Source organism: Coregonus lavaretus, assembly GCF_964263955.1.
Source record: "Coregonus lavaretus genome assembly, contig: HAP1_SCAFFOLD_630, whole genome shotgun sequence".
Taxonomy (NCBI): Eukaryota; Metazoa; Chordata; class Actinopteri; order Salmoniformes; family Salmonidae; genus Coregonus; species Coregonus lavaretus.
In genome coordinates, this window is record NW_028162597.1 from 6710 (window position 1) to 31262 (window position 24553).

The following is a 24553-nucleotide window of genomic DNA, read 5'->3' on the forward strand; positions in this document are numbered from 1 at the left end:
CAACGGGCGGCTATCTAAGGCATGAACGGGAAAAGGTTTGTCAACAGGTAGGAGAGGGATCCCTAACTCAAAACAAAACTTCCGATCAACAAAATTCCCAGCTGCGCCTGAATCTACTAGCGCCTTATGCTGGGAATGAAGTGCAACCTGTGGAAAACACACAGGTATACAAAAGTGCGCAACAGAAAGCTCTGGGTAAGTGGGACGTCTACTCACCTGGGAGGCCCCCCCAGTGCGTGGCCTGTTGTCTTCTCCCCCGGAGAACCATCCCCAGCACCTGGCCGCAGTGTGCCCTCCACGACCGCACTTGGTGCAGGAGACAGGCCCCCTCGGGCTCCTCCTCCTCCGTTCTCTAGCGCCGGCACCCCCGAGCTCCATAGGGCTCGGCTCGGAGGTGCCGGAGGGCGGAATGGACGGACTCCCCTCGGGCCAGCAGGGTGTCCAGACGGATGGACATATCGACCAATTGGTCGAAGGTAAGATGGGTATCCCTGCAGGCCAACTCATGTTGAACGTCCTCTCGTAGGCTACATCGAAAATGGTCGATGAGAGCCCGTTCATTCCACCCTGCATCCGCCGCTAGAGTCCGGTACTCTAGAGCGAACACCTGAGCTAGACGCTCCCCGCCGCTTTGCCCTCAGGTGGATGGTCGAACACGGCCTTGAAGCGGCGGGAGAACTCGGCGTAGGTGATGGTGTTGGCGTCCATCTTCCTCCACTCGGCGTTAGCCCACTCCAACGCCTTGCCCGTGAGACAGGAGATGAGGGCGGAAACGCTCTCGTATCCCGAGGGCACCGGGTGTACAGTGGCCAGGTAGAGCTCCACCTGCAGGAGGAACCCCTGACACCCGGCAGCTGTTCCGTCATACGCCCTCGGGAGCGAGAGCCGAATCCCCCTGGGTTCCGAACCTGGGACTGGTGGACCGACCGATGGGGTGGGCAGGGTAGGTGGAGGTGTGGGTACCCTGCTGGCCTCCCATCGGTGCAAGGTGTTGATTACCTCCTGTAGAGCGGACACCAGTTGTCTTATCTGGCCCTCTTGCCCACGGAGATGCTCCTCGAGCGACACAGGCGTCACTGCCGATCCTGCTGATTCCATTAAGGTGTGTGATTCTGTCAAGGCGTGCTGAAGGTGGGTGTGGTGTATGAATCATGCGCAGAACGCAGAGGCTCAGTCCAAAGGCTTTAGTGCAATATATATATAAAAGACAGAAGCACAATAAGCCCGAAGGCGAATACACGGCGCACACAGGCGACAAAACAAACGGCGCACAAACATGTGCAAAAATAACCTCTCCAAAACACTGGAGGGAAAATGTAGCTCCAAACACGAAACAGAAGCGCAAGCACACACAACGAGAACTAAATAGGACACTAACGAGGACTAACAAGACACAGGTGTACAACATCCAGACAAAACCAAACGAACATGAAACATAGATCGGTGGCAGCTAGTACTCCGGGGACGACGACCGCCGAAGCCTGCCCGAACCAGGAGGAGGAGCAGCCTCGGCCGAAACCGTGACAGTTCATCCCATTGGCTGGGGGAGGAGGGTAGGCATAGGCCTCATTGGCCATATATTTTCCAGAGAATCTACCAATTTTCCTTCCTGAGGAAATTGCAAGAAATTCTCGGGCTTCCCGGTATTCCCGTTCAAACCGAAAGTGCTATTTAAAAGCATATAATACCATTAAATAAAATCTGACATGATTATACCACTCTAAATGGAGAAATATGCACAATCTAAAGGGTTCTTTATGTATTTGTTGCAATTTAATCAACAATGTTCCCTCAAAGTCACCACACCATTTCATTGATGTAGCCTAGTTTTAACAGGCCTATGAAGCACTGATGGCCGACGGGTCAAATATGAGGTTAATACAGTACAAATTAATATTTTCAACCTACCTTTGAAAGATGCATTTTGGTCCTTTTCTCTCCCCTTGCACCTGGCTATCGAGGGAATTTGGGAAGGTTGTGGCTGTTTATACTTCACTTATTGTTATGATTTTGTCAGAGGAAACTAATCTGAATCTCCAATAATCAAACAGTTAAGCGGAGATTCAACAATGGATAGCGCCGCAGTTGATCAATTGCCCGTGAATCTAAACCCGCATTTAATATGCCATTCTAAGGTAGGCTATATTTTACATAAAATCTTATGAGGCCTACTTACTGCATCTGTTTTCTAGCAATAAAGTAAATGATCATCTCTGAAGTCACAGCATAAATGAAACGTGAGACTTTGGACTACACAAACGGACTATATATTCAAAGTAAATAAACTGCCATTATTACTTTTATTCAATACAAAATACAGTTCTCGCATTATTTTTCAACAGGAAAAACACTTGGTCAGAAACTAAGTAATTGACACTGACTGATTCCATGTAGCAAACAAAATCATTTGCATAGGCCATACCCGTTTTAACGTGTTGCTTCAAAACAGGCTCAATTCAGGTCGGATTTGCAGTCGGCCTCGTTGGCATAAATGAGTAAAGCTTTGCCACAGACCTTTTGTATTAAAGCAGGTAGGCCTACCGGTAGCTCAAAAGTTGGAGTCAATTTTGTTACTGTATTTCAAGGTTGCGTGTACATGCACTTTGAATTCATGGCGACTAAAAACGGTAGGCTACGACGCACAAACCCTAGGCGCTACAAGCAACTCTGGGAGAGCTAGGACCAGATCGCAGCCTGCCAGCTAAGACAGGTTAACATTGCCTTTAACCTAAAAGTTTGGATTTTTACTGGCATATGCAGACCAACCCCCAAAACGATTGGCTAATGATATGAGAGCTGGTGTTACATGTAAGAATTCAAGAGTAGGAAACCAATTGTCCGTAGACTCAAGACTAGTAGACACTCAGCAGAGTAATTTAAATGCAATTTGACAACATTCAGCACTGACACCATTAACCCCAATTCTAGCAACATCCTCATTTACAGACGTGATATGCACCAACCCCAAGCGCTCAGTTCTACAAACTACATCAGGTTAAATTGACCTAGAACCCATTACATCATTTGATGCTACTAGCATAAGCAAATGTAGCTTAAGAAAGTCCAATGGTAATTTAAACACCTTAACCATAAATTGGTCGAAGTAGTAATATATTGCTGATGCCAAAGCATGTTTATAATGCAATAAAACTGTTTTGCCATCACCCCAGTTGCTAAAGTCAGGTCATTGAACCTCCAAAACAAAACTAAGGACACAAGTATTAAAGTTACTGTTTAATTGAGGCAAAACACACAAACGCAGTTACACACAACCTGGACTAGAGTACCCATGTACGTCCCACTTCAGATATCCATGTTTGTGGTCAACGGGGTCTCAGATGCAGAGGTGAACTGTTCCTCAATGGCATGGTCAGTAACAGAAGGCGCTTGGTCTACAGACTCGTCCCCACTTGTGCTAGAGTATAAATTAACCACAATCAGTAGTTCTCGTGGCTTCAGTAGCCAGTTGTGGCGTCGTCGGACGTGCCGGTTGTGGCTTCTGAAGCGGCGTCGTCGGACGTGCCGGTTGTGGCTTCTGAAGCGGCGTCGTCGGACGTGCCGGTTGTGGCTTCTGAAGCGGCGTCGTCGGACGTGCCAGTTGTGGCTTCTGAAGCGGCGTCGTCGGACGTGCCAGTTGTGGCTTCTGAAGCGGCGTCGTCGGACGTGCCAGTTGTGGCTTCTGAAGCGGCGTCGTCGGACGTGCCAGTTGTGGCTTCTGAAGCGGCGTCGTCGGACGTGCCAGTTGTGGCTTCTGAAGCGGCGTCGTCGGACGTGCCAGTTGTGGCTTCTGAAGCGGCGTCGTCGGACGTGCCAGTTGTGGCTTCTGAAGCGGCGTCGTCGGACGTGCCAGTTGTGGCTTCTGAAGCGGCGTCGTCGGACGTGCCAGTTGTGGCTTCTGAAGCGGCGTCGTCGGACGTGCCAGTTGTGGCTTCTGAAGCGGCGTCGTCGGACGTGCCAGTTGTGGCTTCTGAAGCGGCGTCGTCGGACGTGCCAGTTGTGGCTTCTGAAGCGGCGTCGTCGGACGTGCCAGTTGTGGCTTCTGAAGCGGCGTCGTCGGACGTGCCAGTTGTGGCTTCTGAAGCGGCGTCGTCGGACGTGCCAGTTGTGGCTTCTGAAGCGGCGTCGTCGGACGTGCCAGTTGTGGCTTCTGAAGCGGCGTCGTCGGACGTGCCAGTTGTGGCTTCTGAAGCGGCGTCGTCGGACGTGCCAGTTGTGGCTTCTGAAGCGGCGTCGTCGGACGTGCCAGTTGTGGCTTCTGAAGCGGCGTCGTCGGACGTGCCAGTTGTGGCTTCTGAAGCGGCGTCGTCGGACGTGCCAGTTGTGGCTTCTGAAGCGGCGTCGTCGGACGTGCCAGTTGTGGCTTCTGAAGCGGCGTCGTCGGACGTGCCAGTTGTGGCTTCTGAAGCGGCGTCGTCGGACGTGCCAGTTGTGGCTTCTGAAGCGGCGTCGTCGGACGTGCCAGTTGTGGCTTCTGAAGCGGCGTCGTCGGACGTGCCAGTTGTGGCTTCTGAAGCGGCGTCGTCGGACGTGCCAGTTGTGGCTTCTGAAGCGGCGTCGTCGGACGTGCCAGTTGTGGCTTCTGAAGCGGCGTCGTCGGACGTGCCAGTTGTGGCTTCTGAAGCGGCGTCGTCGGACGTGCCAGTTGTGGCTTCTGAAGCGGCGTCGTCGGACGTGCCAGTTGTGGCTTCTGAAGCGGCGTCGTCGGACGTGCCAGTTGTGGCTTCTGAAGCGGCGTCGTCGGACGTGCCAGTTGTGGCTTCTGAAGCGGCGTCGTCGGACGTGCCAGTTGTGGCTTCTGAAGCGGCGTCGTCGGACGTGCCAGTTGTGGCTTCTGAAGCGGCGTCGTCGGACGTGCCAGTTGTGGCTTCTGAAGCGGCGTCGTCGGACGTGCCAGTTGTGGCTTCTGAAGCGGCGTCGTCGGACGTGCCAGTTGTGGCTTCTGAAGCGGCGTCGTCGGACGTGCCAGTTGTGGCTTCTGAAGCGGCGTCGTCGGACGTGCCAGTTGTGGCTTCTGAAGCGCCGTCGTCGGACGTGCCAGTTGTGGCTTCTGAAGCGGTTGTGGCAGTAGGAGAGTTTCCATAGTCATCAGACCAGCGTCTCATCTTCTCAGCAGAGGCCAGGTCGTCGTTTGCCAGAGAGCTACCATAGTTTGGAGAGTCTTGGGATGCTACTTCATTTGTATCCAAATACTCTAGAGAAAAAGAGAAGAGGAACAGTTGGGTGTTCTACACGGTCTAGGCCAAATTGCCATTTGAATGTTCAGCAACATTGCACCCCACTGAACCCGACGTAGTTCTAAACGAATGTTGCAGGCCTAACATTTTCTGGCTCCTTTAGCATCAGACACTATGGATCGGAGCATGTGCAATGGAGACGTCATTTGATGACAGCTCTGAAAAACGTAGGTTCAGGTACACAAGCAAATTTTCAAAATCAACAGCAAAGGGTTGGATAACTTCTGGTTTAAAAAAAGATTCTAAACATTTGTTATTTAGACTGGGTTACTCTACGGTGTTGAATTAGTTTAAAACACAGCAGCAAAGAACATTGCTAGAAGGGATGGGATAACATAGGGGAAGAAACGCTTACCTCCAAGTCTCCTCTGCAGAGAGACTTGATCTTGTTTCTGGGACTTGCCAACAGGGGAACAAGAAACTGAGGAGAAAGAGTTGACAGAAGTTGAGTTGACACAAAATAGCTACATATATTTAATAGCAGTGAACAAAAAAGATGACCAACGTGGAAGAAACAGACAGTCAAATTTGAATCTCCAACTTACAAAGTTCAACATGTTTCCCAAACAAAACCCTTCAATCCAAATAAAACATTAGTGAACCAACCTTTGAAGACCCCCACAGTCAGCACAAAGAGCAGAAATTCTCTCACACCTCCCATGATTATGAGAATAGTCTTTATTATCAACAAGTAATGTCATCCCGTGGCCTGTATGAGGCTTATATAGGCCACTAATGACCGTTTACCAGACAAACATGACTTAACGATCAATTAACATGCTTGATTGAGTTGAAACATTCAGATAGAAATAGACCATGTAGAACAGATGTTTCTTTGGAGGGCAGGCAATCTTTTCTACTCTATATATTGCATTTATATCTGCTATGTTTTACCCTTCTGGTCTCAGATCAGCAGTAGAAAGAAGTAGGCCTAATTATTTTAGGTATAATCTTCAAAGATTTTCGGGGGAAATAAACACTGTACCCAAATCCACTTTTTATTATGATCCTGGGAAATGGGTAGGCCTCCACCATATGGTCCTTCACAGTTTTACACCTGTGTTATATTCCTTTATTTACATAGATCACATACATAAATATATATATGTTAGCTGTTAGTAGCTTTGGGATCAAATTTTCATATTGTATTGTTACTAACCATATATCATATTTTCCTCATTTGCTCTGTAGGAGACTTGGCTGGTGGAGATTCGTCATATGAAGGACATTCAAGTGGATGTGACCCCTAACCTGCAGGACAGGCTCAGCGGGGTGACAGACATCCTGTAACGGATCTCCAAGCTAGTGTCTGAGGACCTGGAGAAGGCTGTGTCTACAGCTGTGGAGCAGGACAAGCAAGGTAACCTAACCTCACCTAACCTCACTGTATGAAGGATTTTATTTTTATGTATAGTCATCTCCAATCTGTTAAAATATATGTCTCTGTATTTCTCGCCCAATCTCTCTCCTCTTCCCCATCCCCTTCACTAGGTTCTCCCCAGGATAAGCACACCATCCTGGCTGTGGTCCCCAGTCCTGCTGCTCCATGACACCTAGCCAGAAAGCAGGGCCTCAGTGAATGTATGTGGTTGTTCCTTACTTTAACATAAAACTCTCATAGATATTAACACAGTAACTGTAAATAATAACAACTATTCTGGGCTATATAATTAGTAACCTGAATGATCTATCACCTATCCGTTGTTTTAGAGCTAATTTAGACTAATAAGCTGTACACCTAAATGTCTTCTCCCCTGCTCCCTTCCCCCTCCTCCTCCTCCTCAGACCGCTGTACCCTGACCTTTGACCCTCGCACGGTCAACGGTCACCTGCTCCTCTCCAGGGAGAACCTACGGGTGCCTCTTCCCACCATAATCTTTGACCCCTACATATCTCCCCCAGGAAGGAAAAGGGGAAACAGTGTATGGTGGGAATGAACGATCTTCCCTGGAGCCTCCAGCTGGATGAGTGCCAGTTGAGCGCCTGGCACAATGGGTGCCGGGAAACGATGGCTGGCCACTCCCACCACTCCCACGCGGCTGCATGCCTTCCACTGTGCCTTCACTCAGGAGCTGTTCCCTGCCTGTTGGATAGGGGCGTCAGCATCACCCTCTGCTTGCCACGATGACAACACGAAAGGGAATGACCGTGACCTAACAATCTCATATTGGATTAGTCTCCATAACCATAGACTTCGATAGACATCGCATCATTGTATCTGTCCCATTATGGTGTCTGCAAGAGCACAGGCAGCGCCATTGAGGCCATCTCCATTTTGAAGTAGTCCATTGTCATTTTCTTCTCCTACTGCTTCTATGAGTTGGCAAACAAACTGAAAGGGTGCACACTGCCACCTAGAGTGTGTTTGAACAGGTATAAAGCCAAGGTTGGCGATTTACTGCCACCTGCAGTTATGGCATTTTTTCTCATGAGTATAATTCATTGGCTGATCCCCCGTGGTGACCTGGATGGAATTCTGTGATCATTCCTTAACCTATAGGAAGTCCCACCCCATCCCCCCTTTTGCCCTCAGAAAAGCCTAAATTTGTCGGTGCATGGACTCTACAGGGGTACTGGCCCATGTTAACTCCAATGCTTTCCACAGTTGTGTCAAGTTGGCTGGGTGTCCTTTGGGTGGTGGACAATTCTTGATACACACGGGAAACCCCAGCAGTGTTACAGTTCTTGACACAAACCAGTGTGCCTGCCACCTAATAACATACCCCGTTCATAGGCACTTAAATGTTTTGTCTTGCCCATTCACTCTCTGAATGATACACATACACAATCCATGTCTCAATTGTCTCAAGGCTTAACACTCCTTCTTTAACCTGTCTCCTCCCCTTCATCTACACTGATTGAAGTGGATTTAACAAGTGACATCAATAAGGGATCATAGCTTTCACCTGGATTCACCTGGTCAGTCTATGTCATGGAAAGAGTTCTTCATGTTTTGTATACTCAGTGTATATAAAGATGATATCTCTATCATTCTCTATGGGCTAGGTAGAGCAAGAACCATATTGTCTATACTTGTGTCACTAACCTTGGTCTAGGGGAGTAATTACATTTATAGAGGGAAGCGAGCTAGTTATTTCGATTGAATCCCAGCCCCTGTTCCAGTTGGATACTAGGACACTGATGCCTGGATGGGTGAAAGCAATATGGCCTTCCATTATGCTCCGTGGAGACTTCTAAGATCAGTTAGTTTGGGAAAGTACTAGGATGTATGTAGGAAAGTAAGTCATTTAGGCGTATTACGGAACTATCCTGTGTATGTGAGACCTTTCCTTCTCCGACTGTAGTCTGCAACACCCATTTTTCCCATAGTGAGATAATTTAGCCAAGTCAGCATTTTAGAAACAAAATCCTTAACCTGGTGAGACCCCAGGTTGCGAAAATGCAACAGGCCCTCAAACTCATGTCAAACACTACATAGTTTATCTCTTTAGACCCGTATGTACACTGAACAAAAATATAAACGCAACATGTAAAGTGTTGGTCAAGGATTATTTATTTTTTTATTCCTTGATGTGATGTGGTGGGTGAGTGAGTGTGTTCTAGAATGTTCAGAAGAGTGACATTCAGGACATGACATAATAGGCCAACTTCTCTATACACACACACACACACACACACACACAGGCAGTAGCAGTAGTAGCATATAGCCAAGATAATCTTTCCATGTACACTGAACAAAAACATATTGTAAACGCAACATGCAAACATTTAAAAGATTTTACTGAGTTACAGTTCATATAAGGAAATCAGTCAATTTAAATACATAAATTAGGCCCTAATCTAATCTGTGGCGTTGTGTTGTGTGACAAAACTGCACATTTTAGAGTGGTATTTTATTGTCCCCAGCACAAGGTGCACCTCTGTATTGATCATGCTGTTTAATCAGCTTCTTGATATGCCACACCTGTCAGGTGGATGTATTATCTTGGCAAAGGAGAAATGCTCACTAACAGGGATGTGAACACATTTGTGCACTAATTTTAAGATAAATAATATTTTTGTGCGTATGGAACATTTCTGGGATCTTTTGTTTCAGCTCATGAAAAATGGGACCAACACTTTACGTGTTGCGTTCATATTTTTGTTCAGTATAGTTAGTTGGACTAGGATCAGGGATTCGCTTCTATACTACCTAGACATTATGGTCCCTATCAACACAAAGTTCAAGTTTCATATTACACCATATTCCCTATATACAAGGGTGACATTTCAGATTCGTACCATAAGTCAAACTTCACCAACTCTTATGTATTTAAAAACTGTTTTTTAAGGTTAATTCAGGCTAGTCTCTTTGCAATAATATTTATTTTTCAACAGAGACCTGGTCATATGATCGACTGCTACCCTCTCATATTTAAGTCGTCACATTAAAAACCTGTACAGACAAATAATAAATAAACAAATAATAGTGTCCAGTACAGGCCGTGAGAAGGAGGGGTGGGAGCTGAGATACAGGCGCTCTTCTTGTCTTCAGCAGGGGAGTAGGGTGGAGGTTTGTCCTGGAGAAGATGTTTTCATACATTCCCCTAATTTATTTGGACAGTGAAGCTAAGACTTTTAATTTGTCTCTATACTCCAGCATTTTGGATCTGAGATCAAGTGTTTCATGTGAGGCGACAGTACAGAATGTCACTTTTTATTTGAGGGTATTTTCATTCATATCTGTTTTAGAAATGAAAGCATTTTATGTATCTAGTCCCCCCATTTGAATGTATCATAATTAATTGGACAAATCCAATTATAGTGAGTAGTCAAACGTTTAGTGTCAAAAGTTTAGTATTTGGTCCCATATTCCTAGCACGCAATGACAACATCAAGCTTGTGACCAATATTCCCTCTAATCTATTTTAGCACTGAGCAAATTTCAGGTCGGCTGAGCGCAAACTTGAACGTTTTGAAAATTCTGTTCAACTTCCAACGAGTGTTAACTGTGAACACTGAGGCTGTGCCCGCTTTAACTTACTGTTTTAACAGTGGCCAAGTAGGCTACTATGGCTATTTGATCATAATGTAGGCCTACTGTCAAAAACAATGGAGAAAATGCATCCCATAACATTTAACATGGAAATAGCTGTTCAATCATTCAGCCTACAGAAGCAGCCAATGTGTGGTGTTCAATGTAGGCCTACATTCCATGAGACTTTTGAAAAAAACATGCAGGGCTTGACATTAACCTCTATGAGATCGGTGTCCCGTATACGGGACGGTTGAATTAACGTGCGCTAATGTGATTAGCATGACTGTTGTAAGAATCAGCAAACTTTCCAGGACATAGACATCTATCATATGGGCAGAAAGCTTAAATTCCTGTTAATCTAACTGCACTGTCCAATTTACAGTAGCTATTACAGTGAAAGAATACCATGTTATTGTTTGAGGAGAGTGCACAACAAATGTATCACGGCAACTGGTTTGATCAATTCACCTCTGAAGGTAAATAATGTACTTACATTCAGTAATCTTGCTCTGTTTTGTCATCCTAAGGGTCTCAGAGATAAAATGTAGCATAGTTTTGTTTGATAAAATCAATTTTTATATTCAAATGTAGGAACTGGGTTCTACAGTTTGAACCCCTGCTGTAATAATAAATAATAATTAGTCATTTAGCAGACGCTCTTATCCAGAGCGACTTACAGGAGCAATTAGGGTTAAGTGCCTTGCTCAAGGGCACATCGACAGATTTTTCACCTAGTCGGCTCAGGGATTAGAACCAGCGACCTTTCGGTTACTGGCACAACGCTCTTAACCACTAAGCTACCTGCTGTCTCTGGCTCCACACCCACCCCGCCAGGCCATCTAGATGTGTGAAAGTTAATGTATAAGCTAGTTGTCACGATCGTCATACACAGAGGACCAAGGCGCAGCGTGGAATGCGAACATACTTTTAATTTGAATGATCACACGAACAAAACAACAAACGATACGAAACGTGAAGTCCTTGGTTACAATACAAACCATACGGAACAAGATCCCACAACACATTGTGGAAAACAGGCTGCCTAAGTATGGTTCCCAATCAGAGACAACAAGCAACAGCTGATACACATTGCCTCTGATTGAGAACCACACCGGCCAACATAGAAACAAAAGAACTAGTTAATAACCCTAGCACACAAAACACATAGAAACCACACACCCTGGCTCAACATAACAGAGTCCCAGAGCCAGGGCGTGACACTAGTGATCCATCATGTATGACATTCCTGGGAGCGTGTAAACGTACATTTTGTATTACCATATCATTTTTGTATGTTCTCTATAGTTATGTACTTGAAAATGCATCAATTGACCAATTCGGCACATTTGGGCAGACTTGATACAAAATAGTCCAGTATTGCACTGCTTCACTGGATCAATCAGAAACTTTGCAAACACACTGCTGTGTGGCCAAAATGGGCAAAATCTAAATTGCGCCTAAACTGCAATATTATATTGTGGTCTTTCTCTTGCATTTCAAAAATGATGGAACAAAAAAAGAATAGAAAATGCATGTTTTTTTGTTTGTATTATCTTTTACCAGATCTAATGTGTTAAATTCCCCTACATTAATTTCACATTTCCACAGACTTCAAAGTATTTCCTTTTAAATTGTATCAAGAATATGCGTATCCTTGCTTCAGGTCTTGAGCTACAGGCAGTTAGATGTGGGTGTGTCATTTTAGGAGGAAATTGAAAAAAAGGGTCCGATCCTTAAGAGGTTAACCTGTTTATCGACTTGTCCTTCAGACAAGGAGGTGACTGAACATTTTGTTGTGTTGTTTGATGGAAGATACCACTTTACAAAATAAAATGCATTATTATTCCCATACCATTACTACAGAGAATCAGGCAAATTATGCTACACTCTGCCTATTGGCTTGTTAGTTTATTCAAGCCTGTCTGAAAATATAACACTAAGACAAAAAAAGCTCTTTACCTGACTCTCTTTTCAAAGATGTCTAGAAATGCACACATGTTGTGCTCTTGTAGGAAGCAACACCTCCCCCATTGTTGACTAGAAATTACCTATAACTGGGCTAATAACACAATAACTAGCAAAGGATATGAACAAAATGTGCACACGTGGCTACATGCAGCTCTTGCTTTGAACTCAAAACAAGCACATCTACTCACGACCAGAGCTGTAAACACAGTCCAGTTCAAAGTAAATGGCACAGATCCATATGTGGCAATAGTCTATTTGCATACAGGCCTACTGCAGCTCTGATTGGTTATACCCACATCTGTGTAGAGTACGGGCTGAGTCATGTGCAATAGAATCCTACTCCCATGCATTCTGCCTACAACAAAATCTCTTGAGTAGTTTGTTTTGTTTCAGTATGTTGCATTGAAAGTGGCTAATATTGCGTTGATTCGATCACAATTGCCACAGTAAAGGAAAAATGTTGGAAGTGTTAACTAACATGAAAAACTTGTTGAGTGTAGTTCAATCTTGTGCTTCTCTCTGAGGGCTGATATTTCTTCTGAGATCTGCATGAGGCAGTCTCTGGCTACTGCGCGATCAAACACGCGCTCGCTCAGAGGGAACATTGCTTGTGACTACAATCTTGTTGGCTGCATTTGCAGTTCGTTTTGGTTGTGTTTTGGATTATGTTGTGTCCAATAGAAATATATGTAAATAATGTATTGTGTCATTTTGGAGTCCATTTTATAGTAAATAAAAATATAACTTGTTTCTGAACACAATCATGAATGAATCATGAATAATAAAGAGCAAGAAAGTTAAAGAGACACAACAATCATACCCCTGAAACATGCTAATGTCTCACCATTACCAATAACAGGGGAGTTTAGCATTTTTTGGTGGGTATGATATTTATGTCTATGTTAATCAATTGTCAATGAATTAATTGTGCTCTTATTTAATACTTTGGCAATATGGGATCACTCACATCATGCTAATTAAACTATCACTACTGAAGGAACTTTACAAGAGTGAGTTAGAGAAAGAGAGATGGCGCAGACTGAGAAGGCTGACATCTTACAGAAAGTACATACTATTGTCACATATGACCGCTAAGCACTTGTGGAAGTCAGATCGACAGTTACTAACCTCGATTTCGACTACAAATCCGACATCAACTCTTACCCAGCTTTTCTCTTGTTCACACCGGACACTATTATTTTGTTTCATGGGCTATAAAGAAACGCTGCAGGCGTAGACATGTTAGTCGGGCTGGCGTCTTCTTAAGACTGAGATGAAGAGAAAATCGACTGGCACTCCCCTTCGTTTCATTGGCAAATATCCAGTCAATCAGGAATAAAATGGATGAGCTTCGTTCGAGAGTCTCCTTTCAGAGAGACTTGAAAAGCTGCAATATTATATGCCTTGCAGAAACTTGGCTGACTCAATCTATGAACATGGAACTCAGTGGTTTCTCCATGCAATGGCACGATCGGATGTAGGCAGCCTCGGGAAAGTCCAAAGGGGGAGGAGTGTGCCTCTCCATTAACAACTGGTGCGCTGCTTCCAGTGTGAAGTAAATCTCAAGATTTTGCTCACCTAATCTACAATGCTTATGGTAAGCTGCAGACCTTTTTATCTACCAAGCCAACACAACTTTGGCACTCAACAAACTGTATGGGGTGTATGGGGGATTTATTATTCTCCTAATTGATGGGATGACTAACTTAGAAAGAATGCATTCTGGACTGTGCTGATGTAGGTTGTGTCACCTGGCAAGCTGTGATTGATGTGAAGAGCTGTTTTAGGGGGTAAAATGAGATAAGGATTTGTGTCTCCAAATACTAGACTATACTGGTTCTTTGTGATCTGTGAACCTTCCTTGGACGTAGAAATGGTGTCTAGGGGAGCTGGCACTTCTCATTATGACAGGTTGTTATGATAAACGTATGCCTGGAAACAGGGATGCGCTAAGAGGCGGGGAACAGCCAGTGCGCCAACGGATTGGCTGAGTAAGTCTAAACCACGCTCAAGCGTCTACTCTGATTGGCCAGCAGAGAGGTGGGAAACTCTCTCTCTGTAAGAGTATTTGAGGAAGAATCTAAAACAATAGATTTAGTTCTCTGAAGTGCCCTGCGAGGTATTTCAAGGAGCCCGTATATACGAAACATCATATTTACCATTGAAGGTTTTTGCATTAATTAAAATAACTAGTATATCTTAGAAGTCGTGTTGACCTCTTTTGTTCCTAATGCCAGATTTGAATTGACGCAACTTTGACAGGTGATAAACAAACAATAAACCGCACACCCAGAGGCAGCGTTTCTAGTGGGCATAGACTTTAACGCGGAGAGACTTACAGTACAACCGTTCTACCTCACTTCTACCAACACGTCTCTGCACATGTCGAGAGACAAATTTGAGGTGACAGAGAGTGACATTCAATACCGCCTTACACACTCTTGCCTGCATCTAGCTGATATAGGGTGTAATCATTAGTAGTCCAACAGTTGCAAACTAGAGTTTCTATTGGACAAATTCATGTATGTTTATCCCTGTTTTGTTCCATTTGCTTCCGTTTATGAAACCATTTTCAACAGAATCGGCGGAATGAATACACCCCTGAAACACGTAAACAGAGTTCACTTTCATAACAGACACGTTGTATTCCTTCTCTTCCCTTCGCTTGTGGAATTCAATGCACAACACATCAGCTGTATGTGACCAGGCGAAGAAACCTTTCCAAGCCAAACCGGTAAACCCAGCCTACATTGTTGTCCCCATAAGTAACGTCATAGTCAGCATAGCTAATAGAACTAACACATTAGTAAACACGCTACAATCATGCAGTAACATTAGTGTACAGTCAGTAAGCAGTTACACCGGCGGACCCCAGTGGCAATAAATTAGTAATACCAAAAGCTTATCTTGACTTGGAAGAGTTCCAGTGTTGTGTTGGAAAGTCATAGCCACCTAGCTAACATAGCATCCCTCTGTTTGAGCAGGGTGTTTCAGTATGCTAAACTAGCAAGCTGCATTTCCTAGCTAAGTAAGTGAAAGTGAAAAAGAAATGATGAAATCTCTCTCTCGCTATTTCTCTCGTTTCTCCTTCATTTTGGAAGAAATTATTTTGTTCAAAACTTTTCAACTATTCTCTTTCTCTCTCTTTGAGTCAACTACTCACCACATTTTATATACTGCAGTGCTCGCTAGCTGTAGTTTATGCTTTTAGTACTAGATTAATTCTCTGATCCTTTGATTGGATGAACAACATGTTAGTTCATGCTGCAGGAGCTTTGATAGGCTGGAGGACGTCCTTCGGAATTTGTCATAATAACTGTGTAACTCTACGGAAGGGGGTGAGAACTATTAGCCTCCTAGGTTTTGTCAATGTACCCAGTGGAGGACGGAAGCTAGCTGTCCTCCGGCTTCACCATGGTGCTACCCTACATAGTGCTGTTGAGGCTACTGTAGACCTTTGCAAAATACTGTGTTTTAATCAGTTATTTGGTGATGTGATTATATTTAGCATATTTTTATGTAAAAAGGATCACTTTTTTAATGTTTTACCATTTTAATTTTCATGAAATTCACTGAGGAGGATGGCCCTCCCCTTCTTCCTCTGAAGAGCCTCCACTGGTATTGACTGCAGCTGAAATGCTTCCTGAGGAGACTATAGATGGCATCTGGGTTAGCTAGAATGCCACTATTCCTGATTCCGATTGAGACTACATCTTCTGCTCTTCCCTTGAGATGGATGAGAATCTCTCAGGCCTGTTCCTCTATTTTCATGTGTCCCTTTTTAATAAAGTTTATCATGGCCTCTTCCCATTCATCAAATGTAATTGTGTCTTATCTCTCCCCTCTAAAGGAAGGTGGTTCTTTGACTTTTCTTTGGGCAACTACTTGGACTTGGGAGAAGTCTAGAACTTGGCTAACTGTAGGGTCAGGTCTGTGTCTTGGTTCACTTTGGCTAGTGGCTGTAGCTCCTGTTGGGCTACTAGAACTGAAGTGCATGATAATGCTATCAGCTAGCTGCTGTCCTATCTGTTGGACTATGATACTCATCTGGCCTATTAGCACTGCATCGTCATTGGGGTTAGGAGTGGAGGTGCTAACAACCTGGGGCCTAGGTGAGTTGACTGCATGATGACAATGAGAAGCTGCATTGTCCCCACTGACTAAAGGAACTTCCCCTGCAATTTCACTACCATTGACATCACCACACACACTAGGACTACCAGTTGGGAAAGGAATAGATAACCCCAACACACCCCTTCCCCTACCAACATTGACAGGTGTTAGAAAATCTGAAAAACAAATATGGTTGAAACTCATTGTAGTAGCTCAAAATGAAAGTTGATAAAAAAAATATTTTGTAGCAAAATTTGAAATTGTGTTTTTTACATTGGATAAAAGTAGAGACTCAGAGCTAGAAAATTGTGTATCATACACTACAGTTGAGGAAAAATTAGAAATTAATTCTGCGTTGAAAATTGGTAAACTTGTAACCTAACTTATGAGAAAATTGCCTTTGAATGTTTTGTACACCTTATGGAGACCTCTTCTTTGTCTACACCCATTCAGCATCGTTCAGCTTTAGCCCCACCCATCTCTTTAAGGTATGATCCAAGCGTCCTGTCCTAACAACAACAGTCAAGCTAACTGGCTAGCTTGCTAGCTACTTCCAGACACAAATGAGAGAACAGCTCACTCTGACCATTTTACTCGCCCTAGTAGAGCTGGTTAGGATGTTTTTATGTTTTCCAGAGCGTTGGTGACTGCAACTGTGCTGCTGGCAACAATTTACGCTTTTTTGCAAATGTCTACTGACACCGGCCATATTCCATGGGTGTTGAGCGTTCGTAATTTCGTCAGTTATTATGCGCTCTGGCACACTCAGACGAGAGTTCTCTGAAATCGGAGTAGATAGCCAGAGCGAATTTAAAAGCTACATCTATCAACCTTGCCACCAGAGGTCTCTTCACAGTCCCCAAGTCCAGAACAGACTATGGGAGGCACACAGGACTACATAGAGCAATGACTACATGGAACTCTATTCCACATCAGGTAACTGATGCAAGCAGTAGAATCAAATTTAAAACATTTCTAAAAATACACCTTATGGAACAGCGGGATTGTGAAGCAACACAAACATAGGCACAGACACATGCATACACACACATGATAACATACGTTCTATACACACACGTACACATGGATTTTGTGTTGGAGATATGTGATAGTGGATTATGGGCCTGAGGGGGCACACTTTATGTTGTAAATTCTGTAATGAATGTATTGTAATGTTTTAAAAATTAATTTTGTTGGACCCCAGGAAGAGCTAATGGGTACAAATATCTACCTCAAATACCTTGTAACCCTGCACACTGATCTGGAACTGGTACTCCTTGTATATAGCTTTATTCTTGGGTATTTTATTCCTCGTCAAACATTAAAGGAACAGTTGTCTCCATGTCTCGTCCGTACCTGGTAGGAGTACTCGGGTGGGGGTCCCGCGGAGTTCATCCCATTGGCTGGGGGAGGAGGGTAGGCATAGGCCTCATTGGCCATATATTTTCCAGAGAATCTACCAATTTTCCTTCCTGAGGAAATTGCAATAAATTCTCGGGCTTCCCGGTATTCCCGTTCAAACCGAAAGTGCTATTTAAAAGCATATAATACCATTAAATAAAATCTGACATGATTATACCACTCTAAATGGAGAAATATGCACAATCTAAAGTGTTCTTTATGTATTTGTTGCAATTTAATCAACAATGTTCCCTCAAAGTCACCACACCATTTCATTGATGTAGCCTAGTTTTAACAGGCCTATGAAGCACTGATGGCCGACGGGTCAAATATGAGGTTAATACAGTACAAATTAATATTTTTAGCCTACCTTTGAAAGATGCATTTTGGTCCTTTTCTCTCCCCTTGCACCTGGCTATTGAGGGAATTTGGGAAGGTTGTGGCTGTTTATACTTCACTTATTGTTATGATTTTGTCAGAGGAAACTATAATAATAATAATAATAATATGCCATTTAGCAAACGCTTTTATCCAAAGCGACTTAGTCATGCGTGCATACATTTTTTGTGTATGGGTGGTCCCGGGGATCGAACCCACTACCCTGGTAGAGCACGCGTTACAAGCGCCGTGCTCTACCAGCTGAGCTACAAACTAATCGGAATCTCCAATAATCAAACAGTTAAGCGGAGATTCAACAATGGATAGCGCCGCAGTTGATCAATTGCCCGTGAATCTAAACCCGCATTTAATATGCCATTCTAAGGTAGGCTATATTTTACATAAAATCTTATGAGGCCTACTTACTGCATCTGTTTTCTAGCAATAAAGTAAATGATCATCTCTGAAGTCACAGCATAAATGAAACGTGAGACTTTGGACTACACAAACAGACTATATATTCAAAGTAAATAAACTGCCATTATTACTTTTATTCAATACAAAATACAGTTCTCGCATTATTTTTCAACAGGAAAAACACTTGGTCAGAAACTAAGTAATTGACACTGACTGATTCCATGTAGCAAACAAAATCATTTGCATAGGCCATACCCGTTTTAACGTGTTGCTTCAAAACAGGCTCAATTCAGGTCGGATTTGCAGTCGGCCTCGTTGGCATAAATGAGTGAAGCTTTGCCACAGACCTTTTGTATTAAAGCAGGTAGGCCTACCGGTAGCTCAAAAGTTGGAGTCAATTTTGTTACTGTATTTCAAGGTTGCGTGTACATGCACTTTGAATTCATGGCGACTAAAAACGGTAGGCTACGACGCACAAACCCTAGGCGCTACAAGCAACTCTGGGAGAGCTAGGACCAGATCGCAGCCTGCCAGCTAAGACAGGTTAACATTGCCTTTAACCTAAAAGTTTGGATTTTTACTGGCATATGCAGACCAACCCCCAAAACGATTGGCTAATGATATGAGAGCTGGTGTTACATGTAAGAATTCACGAGTAGGAAACCAATTGTCCGTAGACTCAAGACTAGTAGACACTCTCCAAAACAAAACTAAGGACACAAGTATTAAAGTTACTGTTTAATTGAGGCAAAACACACAAACGCAGTTACACACAACCTGGACTAGAGTACCCATGTACGTCCCACTTCAGATATCCAGGTTTGTGGTCAACGGGGTCTCAGATGCAGAGGTGAGCTGTTCCTCAATGGCATGGTCAGTAACAGAAGGCGCTTGGTCTACAGACTCGTCCCCACTTGTGCAAGAGTATAAATTACCCACAATCAGTAGTTCTCGTGGCTTCAGTAGCCAGTTGTGGCGTCATCGGACGTGCCGGTTGTGGCTTCTGAAGCGGCGTCGTCGGACGTGCCAGTTGTGGCTTCTGAAGCGGCGTCGTCGGACGTGCCAGTTGTGGCTTCTGAAGCGGCGTCGTCGGACGTGCCAGTTGTGGCTTCTGAAGCGGCGTCGTCGGACGTGCCAGTTGTGGCTTCTGAAGCGGCGTCGTCGGACGTGCCAGTTGTGGCTTCTGAAGCGGCGTCGTCGGACGTGCCAGTTGTGGCTTCTGAAGCGGCGTCGTCGGACGTGCCAGTTGTGGCTTCTGAAGCGGCGTCGTCGGACGTGCCAGTTGTGGCTTCTGAAGCGGCGTCGTCGGACGTGCCAGTTGTGGCTTCTGAAGCGGCGTCGTCGGACGTGCCAGTTGTGGCTTCTGAAGCGGCGTCGTCGGACGTGCCAGTTGTGGCTTCTGAAGCGGCGTCGTCGGACGTGCCAGTTGTGGCTTCTGAAGCGGCGTCGTCGGACGTGCCAGTTGTGGCTTCTGAAGCGGCGTCGTCGGACGTGCCAGTTGTGGCTTCTGAAGCGGCGTCGTCGGACGTGCCAGTTGTGGCTTCTGAAGCGGCGTCGTCGGACGTGCCAGTTGTGGCTTCTGAAGCGGCGTCGTCGGACGTGCCAGTTGTGGCTTCTGAAGCGGCGTCGTCGGACGTGCCAGTTGTGGCTTCTGAAGCGGCGTCGTCGGACGTGCCAGTTGTGGCTTCTGAAGCGGCGTCGTCGGACGTGCCAGTTGTGGCTTCTGAAGCGGCGTCGTCGGACGTGCCAGTTGTGGCTTCTGAAGCGGCGTCGTCGGACGTGCCAGTTGTGGCTTCTGAAGCGGCGTCGTCGGACGTGCCAGTTGTGGCTTCTGAAGCGGCGTCGTCGGACGTGCCAGTTGTGGCTTCTGAAGCGGCGTCGTCGGACGTGCCAGTTGTGGCTTCTGAAGCGGCGTCGTCGGACGTGCCAGTTGTGGCTTCTGAAGCGGCGTCGTCGGACGTGCCAGTTGTGGCTTCTGAAGCGGCGTCGTCGGACGTGCCAGTTGTGGCTTCTGAAGCGGTTGTGGCAGTAGGAGAGTTTCCATAGTCATCAGACCAGCGTCTCATCTTCTCAGCAGAGGCCAGGTCATCGTTTGCCAGAGAGCTACCATAGTTTGGAGAGTCTTGGGATGCTACTTCATTTGTCTCCAAATACTCTAGAGAAAAAGAGAAGAGGAACAGTTGGGTGTTCTACACGGTCTAGGCCAAATTGCCATTTGAATGTTCAGCAACATTGCACCCCACTGAACCCGACGTAGTTCTAAACGAATGTTGCAGGCCTAACATTTTCTGGCTTCTTTAGCATCAGACCCTATGGATCGGAGCATGTGCAATGGAGACGTCATTTGATGACAGCTCTGAAAAACGTAGGTTCAGGTACACAAGCAAATTTTCAAAATCAACAGCAAAGGGTTTGATAACTTCTGGTTTAAAAAAAGATTCTAAACATTTGTTATTTAGACTGGGTTACTCTACGGTGTTGAATTAGTTTAAAACACAGCAGCAAAGAACATTGCTAGAAGGGATGGGATAACATAGGGGAAGAAACGCTTACCTCCAAGTCTCCTCTGCAGAGAGACTTGATCTTGTTTCTGGGACTTGCCAACAGGGGAACAAGAAACTGAGGAGAAAGAGTTGACAGAAGTTGAGTTGACACAAAATAGCTACATATATTTAATAGCAGTGAACAAAAAAGATGACCAACGTGGAAGAAACAGACAGTCAAATTTGAATCTCCAACTTACAAAGTTCAACATGTTTCCCAAACAAAACCCTTCAATCCAAATAAAACATTAGTGAACCAACCTTTGAAGACCCCCACAGTCAGCACAAAGAGCAGAAATTCTCTCACACCTCCCATGATTATGAGAATAGTCTTTATTATCAACAAGTAATGTCATCCCGTGGCCTGTATGAGGCTTATATAGGCCACTAATGACCGTTTACCAGACAAACATGACTTAACGATCAATTAACATGCTTGATTGAGTTGAAACATTCAGATAGAAATAGACCATGTAGAACAGATGTTTCTTTGGAGGGCAGGCAATCTTTTCTACTCTATATATTGCATTTATATCTGCTATGTTTTACCCTTCTGGTCTCAGATCAGCAGTAGAAAGAAGTAGGCCTAATTATTTTAGGTATAATCTTCAAAGATTTTCGGGGGAAATAAACACTGTACCCAAATCCACTTTTTATTATGATCCTGGGAAATGGGTAGGCCTCCACCATATGGTCCTTCACAGTTTTACACCTGTGTTATATTCCTTTATTTACATAGATCACATACATAAATATATATGTTAGCTGTTAGTAGCTTTGGGATCAAATTTTCATATTGTATTGTTACTAACCATATATCATATTTTCCTCATTTGCTCTGTAGGAGACTTGGCTGGTGGAGATTCGTCATATGAAGGACATTCAAGTGGATGTGACCCCTAACCTGCAGGACAGGCTCAGCGGGGTGACAGACATCCTGTAACGGATCTCCAAGCTAGTGTCTGAGGACCTGGAGAAGGCTGTGTCTACAGCTGTGGGGCAGGACAAGCAAGGTAACCTAACCTCACCTAACCTCACTGTATGAAGGATTTTATTTTTATGTATAGTCATCTCCAATCTGTTAAAATATATGTCTCTGTATTTCTCGCCCAATCTCTCTCCTCTTCCCCATCCCCTTCACTAGGTTCTCCCCAGGATAAGCACACCATCCTGGCTGTGGTCCCCAGTCCTGCTGCTCCATGACACCTAGCCAGAAAGCAGGGCCTCAGTGAATGTATGTGGTTGTTCCTTACTTTAACATAAAACTCTCATAGATATTAACACAGTAACTGTAAATAATAACAACTATTCTGGGCTATATAATTAGTAACCTGAATGATCTATCACCTATCCGTTGTTTTAGAGCTAATTTAGACTAATAAGCTGTACACCTAAATGTCTTCTCCCCTGCTCCCTTCCCCCTCCTCCTCCTCCTCAGACCGCTGTACCCTGACCTTTGACCCTCGCACGGTCAACGGTCACCTGCTCCTCTCCAGGGAGAACCTACGGGTGCCTCTTCCCACCATAATCTTTGACCCCTACATCTCTCCCCCAGGTGACCTACGAGGGCATCCCCAGGAAGGAAAAGGGGAAACAGTGTATGGTGGGAATGAACGATCTTCCCTGGAGCCTCCAGCTGGATGAGTGCCAGTTGAGCGCCTGGCACAATGGGTGCCGGGAAACGATGGCTGGCCACTCCCACCACTCCCACGCGGCTGCATGCCTTCCACTGTGCCTTCACTCAGGAGCTGTTCCCTGCCTGTTGGATAGGGGCGTCAGCATCACCCTCTGCTTGCCACGATGACAACACGAAAGGGAATGACCGTGACCTAACAATCTCATATGGGATTAGTCTCCATAACCATAGACTTCGATAGACATCGCATCATTGTATCTGTCCCATTATGGTGTCTGCAAGAGCACAGGCAGCGCCATTGAGGCCATCTCCATTTTGAAGTAGTCCATTGTCATTTTCTTCTTCTACTGCTTCTATGAGTTGGCAAACAAACTGAAAGGGTGCACACTGCCACCTAGAGTGTGTTTGAACAGGTATAAAGCCAAGGTTGGCGATTTACTGCCACCTGCAGTTATGGCATTTTTTTACATTTACATTTACATTTTTACATTTTAGTCATTTAGCAGACGCTCTTATCCAGAGCGACTTACAGGAGCAATTAGGGTTAAGTGCCTTGCTCAAGGGCACATTTACGTCATTTAGCAGACGCTCTTATCCAGAGCGACTACAAATTGGTGCATTCACCCTATAGCCAGTGGGATAACCACTTTACAATTATACAATTTGTTTTTTTTTTTGTTTTTTTTTGGGGGGGGGGGTGGGGGGGTAGAAGGATTACTTTATCCTATCCCAGGTGTTCCTTAAAGAGGTGGGGTTTCAAATGTCTCCGGAAGGTGGTGAGTGACTCCGCTGTCCTGGCGTCGTGAGGAAGCTTGTTCCACCATTGGGGTGCCAGAGCAGCGAACAGCTTTGACTGGGCTGAGCGGGAACTATGCTTCCGCAGAGGAAGGGGAGCCAGCAGGCCAGAGGTGGATGAACGCAATGCCCTCGCCTGGGTGTAGGGACTGATCAGAGCCTGAAGGTACGGAGGTGCCGTTCCCCTCACTGCTCCATAGGCAAGCACCATGGTCTTGTAACGGATGCGAGCTTCAACTGGAAGCCAGTGGAGTGTGCAGAGGAGGGGGGTGACGTGAGAGAACTTGGGAAGGTTGAACACCAGACGGGCTGCGGCATTCTGGATGAGTTGTAGGGGTTTAATGGCACAGGCAGGGAGCCCAGCCAACAGCGAGTTGCAGTAATCCAGACGGGAGATGACAAGTGCCTGGATTAGGACCTGTGCCGCTTCCTGTGTAAGGCAGGGTCGTACTCTCCGAATGTTGTAGAGCATGAACCTGCAGGATCGGGTCACCGCCTTGATGTTAGCGGAGAACGACAGGGTGTTGTCCAGGGTCACGCCAAGGCTCTTCGCACTCTGGGAGGAGGACACAACGGAGTTGTCAACCGTGATGGCGAGATCATGGAACGGGCAGTCCTTCCCCGGGAGGAAGAGCAGCTCCGTCTTGCCAGGGTTCAGCTTGAGGTGGTGATCCGTCATCCATACTGATATGTCGGCCAGACATGCAGAGATGCGATTCGCCACCTGGTTATCAGAAGGGGGAAAGGAGAAGATTAGTTGTGTATCGTCAGCATAGCAATGATAGGAGAGGCCATGTGAGGCTATGACAGAGCCAAGTGACTTGGTTTATAGGGAGAAAAGGAGAGGGCCTAGAACTGAGCCCTGGGGGACACCAGTGGTGAGAGCACGTGGTGCGGAGACAGCTTCTCGCCACGCCACTTGGTAGGAGCGACCGGTCAGGTAGGACGCAATCCAGGAGTGAGCCGCGCCGGAGATGCCCAGCTCGGAGAGGGTGGAGAGGAGGATCTGATGGTTCACTGTATCAAAGGCAGCAGACAGGTCTAGAAGGACAAGAGCAGAGGAGAGAGAGTTAGCTTTAGCAGTGCGGAG

General features: G+C 45.4%; 1 pseudogene across 1 annotated transcript in view; it reads right to left on the minus strand.

The window, feature by feature from the left end:
- Positions 1-3883: 3883 nt before the first annotated feature.
- LOC311119107 overlaps positions 3884-24553 on the minus strand; it is a 152271-nt pseudogene continuing 131601 nt past the window's right edge. Inside the window, exon 4 of the transcript in view lies at positions 3884-5191. The product of the transcript in view is annotated as an uncharacterized misc_RNA (transcript). The remainder of the gene's footprint in view (positions 5192-24553) is intronic.